At 37.9% G+C, this 19,159-nt stretch overlaps 1 protein-coding gene across 1 annotated transcript in view; it reads left to right on the top strand.

The window, feature by feature from the left end:
• LOC134799147 (papilin) overlaps positions 1 to 19,159 on the top strand; it is a 167,248-nt gene that overhangs the window by 62,515 nt on the left and 85,574 nt on the right. The window lies entirely within an intron of this gene.

Genomic DNA, 19,159 nt, shown 5'->3' with positions numbered 1-19,159 from the left:
ATTTATGAATCCAACTTCCGAATGGACAGATTTAATGTGTTTTGGTTTAGTATATTGTTTTTGATTATTTTTAGTTGCAAACTGGTCTCGAAGTAAATCTTTCGAATAGTATTTAAGAAAACCCATTGAGCTCCAGCATTCAAAGGTAACTGAGACTTATTGAATTTTTAGTAAATATTAAATTTTTAACAATTAACTGTAGCTACGTAATAGTACCTACGCATCTATCCTCATCAATTAACTTATTTCAAGTCAAAACTCCTCGTCTGCTTATATACGATATCGTTCTGATATCGTATATCGTAAGTATACGATATAAACGCGCCCATCAAAGGGGCCCTTGACACTGACGGACAGTGTCGCATATTTCTAGCGAGACGCGACGACCGGTTCGTCCGTAAACTTTTCATTTTATCCGCCGCCCGGCGATGCCCTTTCACCCGGTATCAATTTGCCGGTCGATTTACGAATTACTACATATACAGTCAGCCTCAATGTGAAAAAAAAACACTAGAATTACTTACCTACAGGTAAGTAATTCTAGTGTAAACTGGCAATATTAGCTACTTTTAGATCTTGCTATTTTCATAATATGGCCTTGTGTAGGTACCTATGCATAACCGCATAACATAAAAAACGTCGAATAAAATGTAAAATTCTGTGGAAAAAATAAACCTGGTCTAACCAAAATATATTTCTGTTTTCGTCTTATGTTGACCGTACACATTTCTAGAGTAGCTGACTAGCTGAAGTAATGAAGTAATTTTAACAGTGTGCTATTGCTGCAATATGGGATAACGACCTATGTAACGTGTTGATAGTTCTTAATTGAAAATCAGTGTAGATAATTAAACGGTGCTTAGACTGCATAGCTACTATAGGACATCTATGTTGGTGTTTTTTGTTTTAGTTACAGACTCAAAAATCCAGTATATTTTAAATTCCTGTAAGTACGTAATTAGAACACATTTATCAACTAATTTCGGTTTCAGTTATAGCCATGATTGCTTCAGTAATTAGGCTATTTACAAGATTTACACAACACCGACTTATGTCAGGTCATTCATCAAGTATTAAGCTTGATTTAAAATATTCCAAAAATAAATTTAACGTCCGTTAGAAAGACATACGACATCTAATACCCAATCGGAGTGGTTTATTTTAGACCAAGGGTTGTAGGGGTTGATCGAAATAACTTTTAACCGTGTATTATTCATATGGGTGTCCTCTTACGAACCGGTGTCAGAGATCTTGGCATTTATAATTACTTAAAGGAGACGAGTGTAGTTGCATTGGTATTACATTTTTAGTTTTGGGAAATACAATTTTGTAACTTAGCCGGCAATAATTCTGATAAATATACAACTTTGATGTTGTCCTGGCTGATGGCTTCCCACAGTAACTGTGTACAGTAAAATTGACATCAAATCTTACCAAAAATTTGCTAGAGCACTATCTGACGGTCTAGCATGAGTTGCGTTCTCGCGCGCGACCCGATACATCAAGCGCCACTTCAAGGATGGACTCGCGCGCGAGAACGCACCTTATGCTAGACGGTCTGCGCCTCCGGGTGGCTTGCAGACCCGATCTTTATTCACTCAAGTATGTATTTGTTTTGTTTATAACAAGCGCGTTTTGGGCATGTTACACCACGCCGACATACTTACATACATATTATGATGGTACCGATGGTTTAAGTTCATCACGCTTTGTGTCAGCTAAAGGACCTAGGTATATAATGTGATTGCCGCAATACTCGCCTTAGTCGACAAATAATATTCTTAATCCGAAAGATAACGTCAATATAACACCATGCTGATGAAAAAAGTTCTAGAAGTGTTGGTCCCTTTGCTGCAGTCCAACCGAAAGGGCACATATACACGGTAGCAAAAATTTACCCTCCCATAGAAAAAAAATATTTTCGCGTTTTCGGGGTTGGTCCCTTAGTAAAAGTTGCTCAGTATAATCCCAAAACCTCCCTGGCAACGGGAATGCAGTTATTTTTTAGCCACCCTGTATACTGGTCCCCCGACACGTCTTCGCGCTTATCCTAGCAATATTCACGCTCCTGGTCTTAGAACAGGACACCGGTGGTAGCGAGCACTTCGATGTCCTTCCTGACTCGGATTTATAGGGACGATTATGAGCAGGTTACCGGGAAAAGGTGTGCGTGGGCGTGATTAAAGGTTACGCCAAAGAATGCTATTAAACTGTAATGAAACGACACTTGGGGTCTTCTTCGAACTTAACGTGCTTGGACCCTCGAAAGGTTGAGATACGGCAAACCACATGTTCGTCTCTTTCTACCGCATAGATGCGTCCTTTAAGTTTGCCGCCAGTGAGGGAAGGTTGATAAAATCAAACTGCAGGACGAGGGATGAGGGACGTGTCGTTATATTACGATGGTAGGTACATCTTTAAAAGGGTTGGATTTAAATATGTATCATATAATTTATAGACTCTGCACATCACATAGGTACCTATTTCTGTAGGTATTCATTTGATAATTGTTGGCTCAGTTATGTTATTACATGCGCATTTACTTCCAATTCATGCAATATTAAAACTCGCTAAATAACTCTACATTGTCTTAGGGCCACTTGCACCATCCCACTAACCCACGGTTAATCGGTTAAACCATTAACCTAGTGTCAAATTGTACTGGTAACCATGATAACTCCAGGTTTAACCGGTTAACCCCGGGTTGGTGGAATGGTGCAAGTGGGCCTAAGTTTTCCGTTTTTATGATTGAAAGTTTAAACAATTGTCCAGGTGTTTTTCTAATTAACAGGCACTTATTATTTGTTTGAAAAATGGACTTTACGCAATAGTATGAATAATCTATTTTTGCATAAAAAAAGACGTAAGTAATAATAATTAGGCGATTAGTCAAACAGATCAGCGCAAAGCAATTAGTTGTGGTTGTGCAAATATTGTCTTTGCAGTTTGCGGGCACGTTTGATGGTTTTTCTTAAAACTACACCATACTTCACTTAAAAGATAAATCTATACCGGTCTGCATTTTTAAATACTTACCGGCATTGACGTATATCTAAGGACGGGCCTTACGGGCACTAAAAATGGTACTATTTCAGCGGTGTCACTCACGCATTCGAGCCAATCGTGCAGTCTAACGCAACTAGTTGTGACCAATCGCGCACGTGATGCGTACTGTAAAGGTTTGCAACCTTTACAGCCTTTTTAATCTGTGACTGGTTTAGTTATGATATTTAAATTTAGAATATCAGCCCGCTGTCAAATGGAACGCGGTGCGCATTCGGGATTCGATGAGAGGCAGCGATCAAGTGTAGATATTCGATTGTAAAACTAGCTCAAATATATTTGCACACAGTAGAAACCGTATTTTTATGCCCACAGCGTCCGCCCGTTTAGGTCGTCCTCTTTACAGTACTCATCAACCAATCGTGTTGTAGCGGTGGCACGCCGCTGTACTGGCCCTACACATAGTCACACACATAGTGACATACTAGGCTAACATTTCAGAACATCCTCTTTAATTTTTAACCGCTCAAATTTCACACTCAAACGCCGTATCATTTCCATAAAAGCAAAAACTTCTTAAAGGACCTTTCTTTGCTTAAAAAAGCTTTGTTCGTTAATCTCACAATTAAGCTTTGTAAGGGAAAAGGGCTTCCTTCTCAGAAGCCAACGGAAGGGATATAAAAAGATCTAAAAGGGTTTTTTGTCGTTTTTACACCTGATTGCGCTGAGATGAATTAATGCGTCCGTTCCATGGTATTAATAGGGATAGTTTCTTGCATATTTAATCTGAAGCGTTAGTAGCTTGGCTTTTTGCCCCGGTATCTCCTTAGTTCGGGGTAGCTAATAATAATTTTTTCACCTCAGCAGCTCGAACAAGGGTACTTTGCTTCTTAAAAACAGTGAGCAAAATGCGATTTTGCTCACTGAGCCATTTTGTCTCACTCAGTGAGCAAAATCGCATTTTGCTCACTGAGTGAGACAAAATGACATTCAAGTGACCTTTATAGTCAAATGTCATTTCAACATGCGGGGTCTAATACAAGTTCGATATACCTGGATTCTATTATCTCTGTCCCTCTAGGTATGTTCTCACTGCTTAGGGTGAAAATTTTTGTTTACTACACGAGATCAAAGTTATTTACATCTCGTGTGCTTTTGAATCCCTTACTACGCTCAAGATTCTAAATTAGATTCACTCGCTACGCTCGTGAATCTACTATAGAATCTTTCGCTTGCACGGGACTCAAAATAAGCACTCGAAGAAATATCAAACTTTGATATCTTGTTGTACAAATAACTATTGTCCCTCATCCCTCACCAATCTTTAATGTATACGAAACAAATGGACTATTTATTTGTTTCGTCAAAAAAGTCTGCGACATGTACCTAATACGTCACTCCGCGGGCAAGGCGTCCGGAAACCGGAATCAGAAATCAGAAAATATAGTAGTTTTGTGTCAATATACGTAAATCAATTACGTTACGCAAAGTTTAAACCGGTAAAGACTACCCTTGGATTTGATACATATATTCTTCAAATTTTGTGGAGCTCCACTAGGAAAGAAATTTTCGAAATTCGACCATTCGACCCATACGGGGATCAAAAACATGATTGAAAATTTAAAACTACTAATTACTAAGGTGGTGGTACTAGTGCTCGAAATCCTAATGCCCAATAGACGACACACACCCTCCTGTCACCTCTTAAGTTTCAAGATGACATGTACTGGGACCGCGTCGAGCACCAGTACCACCACCTTACCATGAATTCGCGGGTGCAGGCTAGTTTAATATAACATGATGGCAGTGGCGTGCCTAAGGTTTCGGAGTAAGGCAAGCCGAAAGATATGTTTTCGTAATAAATGTCCAATCTCACTCTTTGGACTCAAATGAATTTGCTAGCGTATCGCGGCGAGCTATCATAGCGCACATGGCATACTAGGTACTACATACTATAACTACTTAGATAGAATTTTACAAACATATCAGAGGGCCTACCGCGAACACAGAAGTTTGCAAATTGCATGCTTCTTTCTCTGTCACTCTAATTACGCCTTAATTGGAGTAAACCAACAATCCTTGTGTTTTGTAAACGGCCGTACAAAATTTTCTCTTAATGCGACTGACTTATCTGAGAATACACAAGTCGGTTGGTGGTTTTGGCGCGGACATGATATCCCGTTTTTCTACAAAGTTTAACGATTTTACCTTGCCTTCGTTGAGTAATACGTGGACGCATCTCATAACGTCACAAGGAACAACTTCATCAATTGTTGACACTTATAAACGTTACAACAAACGGACAAATCCACATTCACTACGTACTTAATTCAAATTCACTTAAATAAATTGAGCTTTCGTTACTTTCGACTCGACTAAATAATAATACACTTGAAGTAAACGCGTGCCCGTGTGAATTTATGCAGCTAACTTCACACCAAAAGCCAGGCTTAAATCGCCTTATAAAATTGCTATACATACCAACAAATAGTTACATCGTTCTATGGCGGTTTGTAGGCTAAGAGCGCCTAGAGCGAGACGAAAAAGCAAGCCCGGTTGCAAGCCGACGAGTGCGAGCAGGATGGCTAGAACATCCTACGCCCGATTTCTTTCGCGCGGACGAGGCGCCACCACGGCAAAAATTTGCAACACGCTGGCGCCGCGGTCCGCGCGCCTTGGCTTGAATTTAATAATACGGGTTCATTTGGCGCGCGGTTTAAAATAATCTATATTGATTATTGATCTTATCACTAATATCACTACGTAATTTCGGTAAGGCAACTAAGGCAAGCCTGGCTTTTGGGCTTGTATGGAAGTACCGCCACTGCATGATGGCGTAATGGCTGATTACAATATTTTTAGCTCCCCTTGGGTTATTTTTCACAATTTTCGCACTCCGAGCCCGTAATCAAGTCTCGCACACCACCTGTCATCCTGGATGATTATCGCGGCGTCATTACAGCTCACGATTACTCCAGGTAATGGCGGGCGGGGCACAATCATGATCATTGGTCATCAGTCCTTCTCGAAAATATTTTCCCGGCTTTAAGTTACCGATATAACTTGAACCCGATATACGTAGCAGCTGTGCGTGTTCAGAGATTAAACTTGTCTGGTCTACTAAGCGTTTAATAATAATAAACATTGTCAAGCGTTCTTGATTGGAATGGCCGGTAATTGAATTATAGACCACACAGCCTCGCTAGTTGTCATAATCATAATGGCATTATGAATATTATTATCAAATATAACAGTCATCGTCATCATCATTGCATTATCATTGTGACGAGATTGTGCAATAGCCTATACTTAATTCAATTATTTGCCGTACCTTCATACATACTATGTAGGTAGGTATGGTAGTACAGTCGACGTCAAAGATATGTTTACATTTTTTGCCTTATTACAAAGGAGTAAGATGCAAAAGTGTAAACATATTTTTGACGTCGACTTGTACAGTCGACGTCGAAAATAAGGTATCTTTTTATCCTATGACAAACTTTTGCGGATGCCTACAATTTAATGTATTTCACTGTGACTTTTTGGAAAATGTTTGGTTTCATATTACTGTGTGACTACCACCAGTTTGGCACTATGACATAAACGCTATCGAGAACGTAACTTACTTTCTATGCATCTCGCTCGTACTCGCATATTAGTGCGAGTGAGATGTATAGAAAGTAAATTATGGAGACGGTAGGTAAGCGTATATTTCAGTTTTAACAATGTCTGTGACTCATGGTACCTACGGGGTATAGGTATGTAGGGCGGGTACTCAGAAACTCAGTGAAAAACCTGCTTCCACAGATTCCTGCTTCTATCTATGATAGATAACTCTGTGGACGCATGAAATCGGACGCCGTAACTCGCTATGATTTTTCACTTTTTAATATAAATAACTTACGTGGATAAATGATACGAGTATGTACTACTTAATACTGGATTTATACGTAAATGATTTATATGCATGTCTCATTTAAAATATATAAATACAGATTGCATCTGATTATTATGTGCAGGTCATAACTAAACTTACAACCTCAATTATTTATTGGTATAAACCATTATATACGTGTTAAACATTTAATCGCAACTCGATTCGAGTCGTGATCGTTCAACTCAAGTGTGGTGTTGATGGCCATATTTACGGCTGAAAGGCGCATCTCGGCAAGGCCACTGCACCGGCTCCAAAAGAAAAAAGTGGGCAATATGGCGGCGGGATAAATGAATGATGCTGATGGTAAATCTCTTTTAGATTGCGCTCAATTCAACCTTGGTGTAAAAGGCGTCATATATTGCACTGCACTATAGGGTACGGCATGGTACCTGTTACCTTTGTTGATTTTGCCCATTTAATTTGTATTGTACCTTAGCCCTAAGGTGTATTGGACTTTGAAAACGGGATAATTTTGAAAATAACAAATATATATCTACTTAACTAGATGCATTTTCTGCTATAGCAATAGTAAGCAAGCAGGATGCTTAAGTAACCGTTGCAGTAGCGTACTCGTAAGTGTTGCCAAAATATGAAAACTATGATGTGCTTCGTTAACTCCAACTTCCTCTCATCTTACCTATATGTAGTAGGATCTTGGAAGAACCCGCAATGTTTTACTCTATCGACCGCTGCCTCACCTAAAAACCCTATATAAATTAAGACAAAGACAAGCCTTATTGAGAATATTAACTAAGTATCTATTTATGAAAAAATACAACCCCTAAGTACAACCTGCTGGTATTCGGCACCATCTACTATTAAATTCTCAGGATATCATCGTATGTGTCGTGTTCCGATTTATTTAACGATAAAAACTCATAAATAGAACCCACTTTATAGACGTCAAGTCAAACCACAGGGAACTTCACAGTTTCTTTCAAGTATAATAACCAGTTTAATACGATAGTTATTTGTATAACCCCTATAACATATTCAATAGCGCAATTAAATAAAAATTCCTGATTCATTGTAGCATTCACAAAAGGCTCCGTGTAGAGTGGAAGGCGCGTGCCAAATGCCATATTAAAAAGAAATAAACTCAGGTGAGGCCAGGGACAACGCGCATGTCGGTTACACCCCTACCAACGTAACTTGGCCGCACCTGCCTCCCCTTCGCGTAGCACTCGCATTCACTAAATCAATCTACCCGGGTCCAGGTACACTGGTTCTCCCGTTGCATGAGACAGGTAGCTCAGGTGGACGCATGCGTCAGGTGAGCCTTTTAACTCCTAGCAGCCCCTGTTATCCTGGTATCAGGCTGGCATCTTGCCACAGGTACGCTCCCAAATCAGGTGATAGGGCTCTCACGTGGGACCCGCTAATGATCCTTTATTAATTAGAACTGTTTGGAACATTCTACTTGCCACTTTCAAGCTATTTAAGGCTTTATTACTATGGAAGTTAAGATTAAATTTGAGTAATTTTTCGTTAGCGAATTCTTATCGTTGAATTCACGCTCTGTAAATGATTTTACCGTCCGTCGCTGTTTTGACCGATTAGTTTCAGTTTTATTGAGTTTATCGCATTAGTTACGATTGTCGGGTTAACTGGAATAGGTACCTACATTACAGAGAAAATTGTGTCACTTAGATTATGTTTTTTTCTTCAGAAATCTACCTAGTTTAAAATTTCTACAGTTTTATTAAATGTTGACCATATGTTGACATAATAAGACTATCTGTGATAAAGGCCAATTTTTATAAATGTCTCTAGGTATAATTATTAAATTAGTTAATGTGTAATGTACTTTTGGCATAAAAGCCCAAAAATGCTTTTATAATAAGTTAAATTAAATACATAATCAATTTTAAAAATGACTTTCACACTTCACAGTCTTCACACCACCAGTTCCCACGTTAATAACAAAAATTATCAATTCCCTGGAAAAATCACTTAAATGTAACAAGTTCAAACTCAACACGGGCCTTAAGCTTGCAGGTGAAAATACTAACTGCTGATAATGGTCTTGCTAAGTGGCCACTCAGGGCAATTTTCACAATCAGCCTGATTAGAGACTGCAGTACCGAAGAAGTGAAATCAATATACTTATTTATGATATGTGCGTATTGTGAGTTGTAATGTTCGGTTCACGTTTTATTACAAATATTTCTGCAAATGTTAGCTCCGTACAAAAGCATGTTCACAGAGCACTTATGGGATCAATTCGATCTTGCAAATCGGTGAAATGCGTTTTTCTCACAGACTGTTTGACGTAGATAGTTCAAATTTGAAACAGTTATAGCAACTACAATAACACTGTATCAAATAAGTCAAAACCGCTTATTTTAGGGGTCAATATAGAGGTTAAGAGGGGCAATCTGAATTTATTTTCTAGGTTTTTATATATTTTATATATCTTTTGCCTAGGTTTATAGAGAGAGATGTGACAGTACAGTAGGAAGTGTAATTAAGGCGTCATTGCAGACAAAAACTACACAAATAATAACCCTACTATTGAGCAAGCTCATTATTTTATTTTTTCATTTATTTCCCACCATATTCGTTGGCGATTTCTTAGATGCTACCAAAGAATCGTAAATGCTATCAAAACCTACAGGCGATTCATCACAATTGTGTCTAAAAAAACAAGACTTGACGCCCATGTGATGACCTAGCGATGAAAACTTGTACTCTTGTTTAATCAATGTTTTTTTTTCTCGTTCATTTCCATTGTTCTTTACTATAGCTTGCATATATATTGCAAGAGCATGTGTATTAACATACAAATATTTCAATATTTCCTATAAATTCGCTTCTTTTATTCAAATTACCAAAACCCGTCAATCAATCTGTGTGGCCAATCATTCGCCCCAGGCTTTCAGTGCATTCGGGGATTTGGGACCTCCCGGATCGCGTAGGGAATACCATGTATCGATATCGGTAACGATGGTAATTTCAATATTCGATATTTTTGAAGTGAAAACTTCTTTAGCGGCGCTGGGCACTTTTTGAGGTGGGGAAAAAATGATAAACTCGAGACAGCGTAACGCGATCACGTGACCGTAACGTTTAGATGGCCACTCATTTAGATGGCATTTAAATCAATAAAGAAAAACTCAATGACATTACATGAAAAAGGTTCTAATCTTGTACGGGTTGAAATACGAGGATCTCACAGTTACATTATAACTTTATATCACTCAAATATAATTCAATAAAGCTACATCTTGATGAAATCGCTAATAAAAGTGAACTCTAGTACTGGTGAATAAAACTCAAAATATCATGACCAAATATATTTAGATGCGAGGTCTGCAAGGTAACTTTACAATTTCTATTCGAATTTTAAACAATTAACGCTACTAATTTCAATTTCGAATTTTAAACAAGCTCACTGACCAGCAATTTCGGAACTAAAGTTTTTCAATAGAAAGGAGGATGGGTCAATTATACATAGTGCTGCAGACATTTTGGACTAGTTATTGAGTTTTCACTTCTGTCGGCACTCCCGGAGTGCAACCCGTTGTTTTTTTTATAGTACCTACTTGCCTATCTAATTCTGCTATAATATATACAGGGTGATTGGAAATTCGCCGTATTCCTTGAAAGGGGTTATTCTATGGGTCATTTTCAATGATTTAAGTCCAGTCAACCAGGGGTCAAAACTCATTGGTTTTCTAGTTATTTGAGTTTTTAGTTTTTTGTTTAAAAAACCCGGCTTTCGACTAAAAAGTGGTAATTGTGAAAAAACTACTCAAATTTGGAATTAAAAAAAGCATTCATCTAATAGCCAATAAACGACTGCTTACGTGAAATAAAAAAAGAATGCCAAAACTTTCCAAAATTTTCCAAAAAATAGGATTTGAAGTCAGTATTTTTTGTAATTTTCCCAAGACTTTGTAACATTTTAAGGCATTAATAAAAAAAAATGTATGACACTTTGCGTACAAAACACAGAACTCATTTCTGTGTTTTCTCAGTTCCTCAGCTTTCCAAAAAAGTAAGAATGTCGACATTTTCTCTTAAACTTTTTAAAATAATAATAATAATAGCAGAGCAGGCGGAAGACTTGACCTAGCGTACGTGACCATTAATCGGTTTGTTCTATCTCCATGGGCTTTATTTGTCCCTCAATCGGTTTGATTGTGTCATTTTAGTATCTTCTTGGGCTTTATTTGTCTTCGTTACCTTATCTTATCTTATTTTCTTGGGGTAGGGGTCACATCCTTGCCTTCGGTGACACAAACTAACTGATTAAGGGTCATTACGGTAATTAGTTTCTACGTCAGCATTTTTTGTCTTCGGTACCTTATCTTATCTTATCTTATTTGCTTTCCATGTCAGAGTAGGGTTGGGACCAACCGAGCCTTATTTAATCTTCGTGCTGTAGGTAATCAATCACTTAGTTCCAACTTTCTTTCCATGCTACATTGCTAGGTACTGGCATAAATGAGTAAATGACTGATCAGACTATAAATTATCAGCTGAAACATTGGTCTCAGCCCATTAGGTTGGTCTTAACCCATTGGGGTTAGACAAGCAAAAAACAATAATTACCATCGATCTTAATCAAGCTATAAACCCAAATATCGTATAACAACAAAACGTTATAAAATAATAAATTCTTGATTATATTGCCGTTGAAAAATAATCGAAAAACAAAGAAGCATCATTCGCTTTGGTCATAAAACAGCAGATTATAGTGTTGAAAGTAATCACTCGAATTTATCTTTTAACGAGTTGGCTTAAGAGTCAGGGTTTATAAAAATAAATCTTTAGAAAAACTTCATTAGATTTAGAACTTTATTCTACTTACGGTTAACAAATAAGTTCAGTTTGAGAAACAAATTAATAGGTAGTTTACAAACATGTAATCTTATGATTAGAAAAGAAATACGTTTTTAACGTTAATTTATATGAAGTTATCACGCACTTTCTTACTCGTATGAAGTTAGAGTCGGACGAAGCTAATTCTACATGCCATTAGTAATGACAAAGTGTGGCTAATGCCATAATTAAAGTCAAACTTCTATGACAATATGTGACGTTATCTATGAAAAGGGGCCTTATTGTCGATGGCGCTTACGCCATTAATAACGATGCTCCGTTATAAATACAATGCCGCGCGATGCTGAGCGGCGTAAGCGCCATCGACAATAAGGTCCCTTTTCATAGATAATGCCCCGTATAACGTTTATAATGACACTTACTCATTTCGTTCTGTTCAAGTTGCTGCAAAATTAGCTAAAGGGGCCCACTGATTAACAGTCCGCCGGACGGTATCGGCCTGTCAGTTAGAACAAAATTTTGACAGTTCCGAACAACTGACAGGCCCATACCGTCCGGCGGACTGTTAATCAGTGGGACCCTTAAGACGGACTAGATTAATCTTAGTAATATTCAGGGCTATAACCGCGAAAATCGAAGTTCGCAAATTGCGGGCATTTTTCTCTATCACTCTTATTACGCCTTCATTGGAGTAAAAGAGAAAGATCCCCGCAATTTGCGAATTTCGGTTTTCGCGGTAGCCCCTCTGTAATAGGATATATTAACTACCATAATTTAACAGATCGATAATTTTGTTGTCAGCAAAGCTTTGTCTGCTCTTGATCTGTGCTGCAGCTAACATATTAGGAAGTCCAAAGGTTTACGGAAAATAAATGTAAAAAAGTAGTTTAGAATATGATGAATCGTACTAGGTACATATATTATTCTATTTTTTATCACAAAACTGATTGAGTGTAGTCTATTTGACCCTTAGAGGATATAACCAAACGGAGTTCCCCTCTGTCGAAAATAGGCGGCCAATTATTATTATTATTTATTTATTTAATAAAAATACAGTTATTCTTAAAAATAGGCATAGCCCCGCAAAACTCAACAATGAGTTTGACTGTGGGGTCATCAGTCTCTAGTTATTAACTTAATATCTTATAAAATTGTATGTACTTATTTAAAATTTAAATTTCTATGACGGAGGCACGGGCGACGGCAGTGGGCATAGTACCTCAATGTATTACTTCACAGCTAAATTAGTATGCTACCAGTGCATGAAATAAACATTCGGACTTGTTAACCATACTAGCGCCTACTATATTTCAGTACTAATTGATAAAAAGAACTAATTGCTATTAGGATGTTAAAGTTTAAAGTGAATAAAAAGATCACATGAAACGTTCAAATCTTTATTCAAGTCAAACTAGGCCGGCTCCAACCCTACACCTCTGACCTGAGAAGATTTAGCCCAATCTGGGACCGGCAACAAACTCAGCGGGACACATCCTTTCAAAACAACACATCCTTTCTTTATTTCACAAAAGTAAGCTTCTTTTGAAAGATAAGAAATCAAAATAACACTTGGAATAAAACGCTTAGCTAAATGGATAAAGAACGTTGGATTCTATAAGCTTTCAGAATAATCCTTCAGGTATAAGCCTTCAGGAACGTGGCGAGTTAGGCACAAGGTATGGCTAACGTCCGATCTCTAGCGAGGTCCGATCATGGTATAATAATATACTCCGCCTGGTACTCTATTCCGAGATTCGCGTATGACCTAACTGACACGGGCCTACGTCATCATGCTGTTTACAGGTTCTCAAACTTTAAAATGTGGGAGAATTTTAACCAACGGTGAAAATTATTTTAACGGCATTAATTTTAAGTTATTCATGTAGAAACATAGTAAAATAAAACAAATCTAATGTATTAAATTAAACTTTATTTATCTATACAAGACAAACGTTTGAAAAACTAATTCACAGTTACACATTAATTACCAAGCTTACGACGTGAAAAGTTTGGAAAACACTGCGACTGCTGACACTGAGCGAGAAGGAAATAACAATTAACACGCGTTCGACAAGGATGACGGTCAGTGCATGAAGTTATCTAGATCCGAATTGTCAAATGTGACAGCGCTATCCTGTGTTGCCAGTAATGTAAACAGAATTACCCGAACGTCAAAATTTCTTTTGTGAATCGGAAGATATTGCTAACGAATAATTAAAAATGACGTGTTATTGTAAAATTTAAGATAAAATACATATAAATGAAAATTATAAAGAAATATTTTAACTTATTAACCATAGGTATAATGTACCCATGTAACATGTTATGTTGAAATAAAGTGGCAATGTTATTGTGACGTAGGCCCGTGTCACTCTGGGAATAGAAGACCATGTTTTATTAGACCATGGGTCCGATCAAGTCTGCCGGCGGAGCCTCATCGCTCCCGCCTCGAAGTCAAGTTGGCAAACCTGCTCGACCGGTCTACCAACATAACGACAAAACTGTCACCTTGTACCGAACTTCACCCAAGTTAAACAACTTGACGTTCCAAAGCCTTCTACCTGTCATCTTAGTTCAACAATACGCCAATAGACGGCGTTACTCTCTACGTTATGAATTTCGTTACAACTTCAGTAATACGTAGCCAAACATTGCTAATCGATTGTATACAGGCGTCTAAAACTATGAACTGTAACGCTGCAATACGTCCTTCTGGAGTCACGCCCCGACAACTACAATATATTATGGTAGTGTTTTTTTAACATAGTTTTAAATTTAGGCTTATTATTTTCACGTCTTATGGCTTCAGGCAAACTATTAAGTAAAGTATGGAATTCTTTTCCTAAGGGTTCTATCCCCGTAGTAATTATTAATTCTAGGAACGGATGGTCATACATATTGTATGGACTGACGTTTATCTGACATGGCTATTTTTACGATACGTATACATTTGACGTGCCCCTCCCCCGCAAAAATCGGCAGACTGTTTCGTACCGAAAATAACAGACAAGGCGTCTCCACTTGGTTATATCCTCTAAGATTTGACCTGAGATATATATGCATTCTGTAAGAAGTATCTATGAGCTCGTGCTAAATAGACATCTATTCACAACACTGTCGGTGGTCCAATTCTAATTTCTTACATTAATTAGCGCCACTTACTTCCAGAAAAATCTAATATAGGCCCGAGACGCTCCTAATCTGGCCGAATTAAATGGCGGCGTCTGGTTGATCAGTACTCATAATTAATAGCCCGTAACGTTTCGGGGTTCGATGCCCGCGCAGTCAACCGACAATTGACAAACGTTCCCGATCTAGACCCAAAATATAGATCTGGCTTTAATTAGTCGTAGACGGGTTTATTAGGCCTTATTAAGTTTAATAACTTTTTGAAATGTGTTCTTATTTGAAACGAGTAAATTGAATGTTTGTGTACGTAATGTATAAAGCTTCTTTGGTCTGGAATATACCGAAATTCCTTTTTCAAACTAAATTATTTTAGTCCAGAGATTTCTTACTATAGTGTGAGAGGCGAATGCATCTTATACCTTTACGGCTACCACCAGTTTTGACATTGACATATTAGCTCGCGTCTACGTAAATTACTTTCTATACATCTCGCTTGCACTAATATGCGAGTACGAGCGAGATGCATAGAAAGTAAGTTACTTAGACGTGAGTGAATATGTCATGTAAAAACTGGTGGTAGTGGTTCTTGCACCGTAAGCCTGAGGGGCTACCGTGAAAACGGAAATTCGCCAATTGCGGGGATCTTTCTCTTTTACTCCAATGAAGGCGTAATTAGAGTGACAGGGCAATTTACGAACTTCGATTTTCGCGGCTATAGCCCTGTAACTTAGGGTCAGTGGTGCTAGCTTTTCTGAAGTAACACACATAAATACATATAGATTTTTGATTATTGTGCTGGGATGTGTAGATAGTTAGATACCTACCAATATTTAACTGAATCTTTAAGTGCCTTGTGGTTAAGGTGTAAGTGGGGTATTATAAGTGTCTCATTTTGTCTATTTTAATATGGGACATTAAAAACCTCTATAAAAGGCATATCGTCGTTGAGAATGCCAAATACGGTATGTGCGCGATTTTAATCAAATTAATTAATACCTTATGTATTTTGTTGCTAGGTAACTATTTGTCAATCAAAAATCGTGCACATAACGGATTTGGCATTCTCAACGACGATATATCCTTCGACGGGCCGTCTGTTGCATCATTACACATTAAAATGTAACAATCTAGAGAATCTTTCCTTAATTACACGCTTAAGTTGCCTTTTTGGGCAATTATCTGATATTATGAGCATTATGGGCTCGTCGTCTCAGCTACAAAGATTATCGGGTGTTTCCTGTAACAGGAGCAGTAAATTAATCAGTACGCTGTACTCCTCAAACTGACCAACATTTGTTCAGTAACGTTTAAAAATAACTTATGTAAATAACTTATGTTTTGATTTTTATTACACTTTAAAGTTAATTCTAAATAGCAATGTAGGTATTCCAATTTTTGTTATGTTTAAAGCGTGACATGCAACGTCAAACACACTGATGTCAGCGTACATTGAAGGCAATATTTATTTTCTATGAAAAAGAGGAAGTTTAAAGGATTCGTAATTTTTAAAATTTGTTTAACAAAAGTTTTATAGTTTGAGGAGTATAATATATGTTTGAATTATTTGCTCATGTTACAGGCAACACCCGGTATGACATATAACTTTGTGCACATGGTGAATATTGTAGGCGCGAGATGAAAGCTTGCGCGCTAACCGTTTGATATTATATGGCTGACAGAACCAATTCGCGGTATTTTTGATGTCCCATGTTGAGTGACGACATGTTATTGTAGAGTTTAGTTTTCTCAAGAATATCCTTGTTTATGCTTTGCGGAGTTGGTAGGTACTCGTATAAGATATACCTACTTACTAACCAATTACTAATATATCTTAAAAAGTAGCAGGTACAGTCGAAAGTTTTAATTTATGACCCATCATTTTGTACCTTGTCACAGTGACAATAGTATGAGGTCTCTAAGTAGCGACTTTCATATTGATTGTCATTGTCACGTTTAAAATGACACTTACACTGCGTGGGCTATCAAAATCGCTGCACACTTTTCTCGGTCTGACTCTATTCACTCCCTCCTTTTTAATATAGGCATCCCGATCTAAAATAATCAGGGCCTGAAATAAAAATGAATTTCAAGAATGGAAGACGTTAAAATGGATATGAAAATAGACCACACAGTCTTAAGCCAATATAAGACTTTATTCATAGGTTTATTTTTATAATTAGGGTACACCAATTAGGCCCTAGTCCAATTAAGGCTAATTTAAAATGGGACTCGAGCTGTAGCTATAAGAGCTTAGGACGGAGAGTAAAAGCACAGAATAAATAATACTACCTAATACCGTACAGAAAGGAAACTTCCTACAAAACCGAAGTTTGACAGCGATTCAGGGACGAAACATGCTGTCCCTTTCTAATATATTGCACTATCCCTTTTGGCTATTCAGGGTTGTCAAAATTTAAGCCATTATCTTATCTGTGGTCGTGCACGCAAAGGGACATCAAGTTGTGTCAACCCTAATAATTGCTCGGAGCAATGCTGAGCCGAACGGAGCCGAGTTTGCCCGAAAGGGGGAGTTTCGCACCCTTGGTAAAACCCGTAAAAGTACAATTTATAGTGGAATCAATTTGTGCTTAATTACGTTTTGAACATTTATGGCTGATTCGGAATAAACATTGCTATTTTAATATGTTCGCTCCTCCAATTTCATTTATTATTAACAGCAGCTTTTTAGGGTTCCGTACCCAAAGGGTAAAACGGGACCCTATTACAAAGACTCCGCTGTCCGTCCGTCCGTCCGTCCATCTGTCACCAGGCTGTATCTCACGAACCGTGATAGCTAGACTGTTGAAATTTTCACAGATGATGTATTTCGGTTGCCGCTATAATAACAAATACTAAAAAGCACGGAATCCTCGGTGGGCGAGTCCGACTCGCACTTGTCCGGTTTTTTTATAACATTGGTTATAGCTATTGAATACTTATATCTAATTGTTATTTATTTATTATTTAAATTATCATCATCATCCTACTTGCACATTGTATCACTACACCCAATGGCTCCTCTACACGATGCGCCAACGTCGGCCAATCCAAGGGACGCAGCTATGCGGTAGAATGAGATAGCGATATCACTTGCTCCCTCTAACGCATAAATGCGTCCCTTGGATTGGCCGACGTTGGCCCATCGTGTTGAGGAGGCATAAAACAAAGTCCCCCGCCGCGTCTGCCTGTTTGTGTTTATGTATGTTCGCGATAAGATCAAAAACTACTGAACGGATTTTCATGCGGTTTTCACCTATCAATAGAGTGATTCTTGAGAAAGGTTTAGGTGATAATTTGTTAAGGTTTTGTGTAACCTGTGCGAAGCCGGGGCGGGTCCCTAGTAAGAAATAAGATTTTATGGCGAAAATTGATAACGAAAGGCAAATACATAGAAACCGGACATGAGGGTATCGAATATCTACTGGTTCTAGATTGATAATGTTTCAAATAGGTATATTTCTGTAAACTTATGTCAAATAAAATAGGACTGAGGTTGTAACTCGGTGTCATAAGTAAAAGTCCGTTTTACAGGACAATCAATTCCCCTTTAATTGCTTTTCGGACGTTTATGGCTAATTCCGAACGATACGGCCGACGACTAATCGATTTTAACCAGATATGCCCGTGATTGTTCTTAGAAAGATGTACAGTCGGATGCAGTAATGTTTGCAATACCTAAGTACTACTTAGGATGAAAAATGCAAGAGCTTTTTTGTGCCATGACGGTGGTAAACATGCGTGCGGACCTGATTTTGAGCAGCCACCGCATCCTCCCATAGGCTTCGTGGTTTGATAGTAGTGACCTATGTAGATCTCAACTTGTAACTGCTTTCAGACTTCGCTCCAGGCACATTCCACTCAATAAATTTGCATTTTTAATGAAAAAAGCCCAGTCACCGGAATGTTCAGAGTGTGGTAAATTAGAAGATGTATATCATATCATGATGGAGTGTGTTCGGAACGAAGACAAAAGGATGATCTTTTGCTCCAAGGCATTAATATTAGGGAGCTGGACAGATGTAACAGGATCTTGGCTTTCCCTCAATCAAGGGAAGCGATAGCTCTGTACAATATGGTGATTACTTTTAATTTTTTTTTTATTGTAAACATTTCTTGATGTGTATTATTGAGCGGCATCGTCTTTTAGACTAAGCTCGTTAAATAAAGATTTAAAAAGAAATCCTTCCATAGGTTTGCAACTCTAGTAGAATTAGACAGACACGTTGCAGCCATACAAGCTGAACTTTTACGGTTTATCTTGTATGGATGGATATCTGTTTGAAATCAACCATGGAACCCCTC

Source organism: Cydia splendana, chromosome 18 (assembly GCF_910591565.1).
Source record: "Cydia splendana chromosome 18, ilCydSple1.2, whole genome shotgun sequence".
NCBI classification, from domain to species: Eukaryota; Metazoa; Arthropoda; class Insecta; order Lepidoptera; family Tortricidae; genus Cydia; species Cydia splendana.
This window is presented reverse-complemented; position numbering and strand designations above follow the sequence as displayed.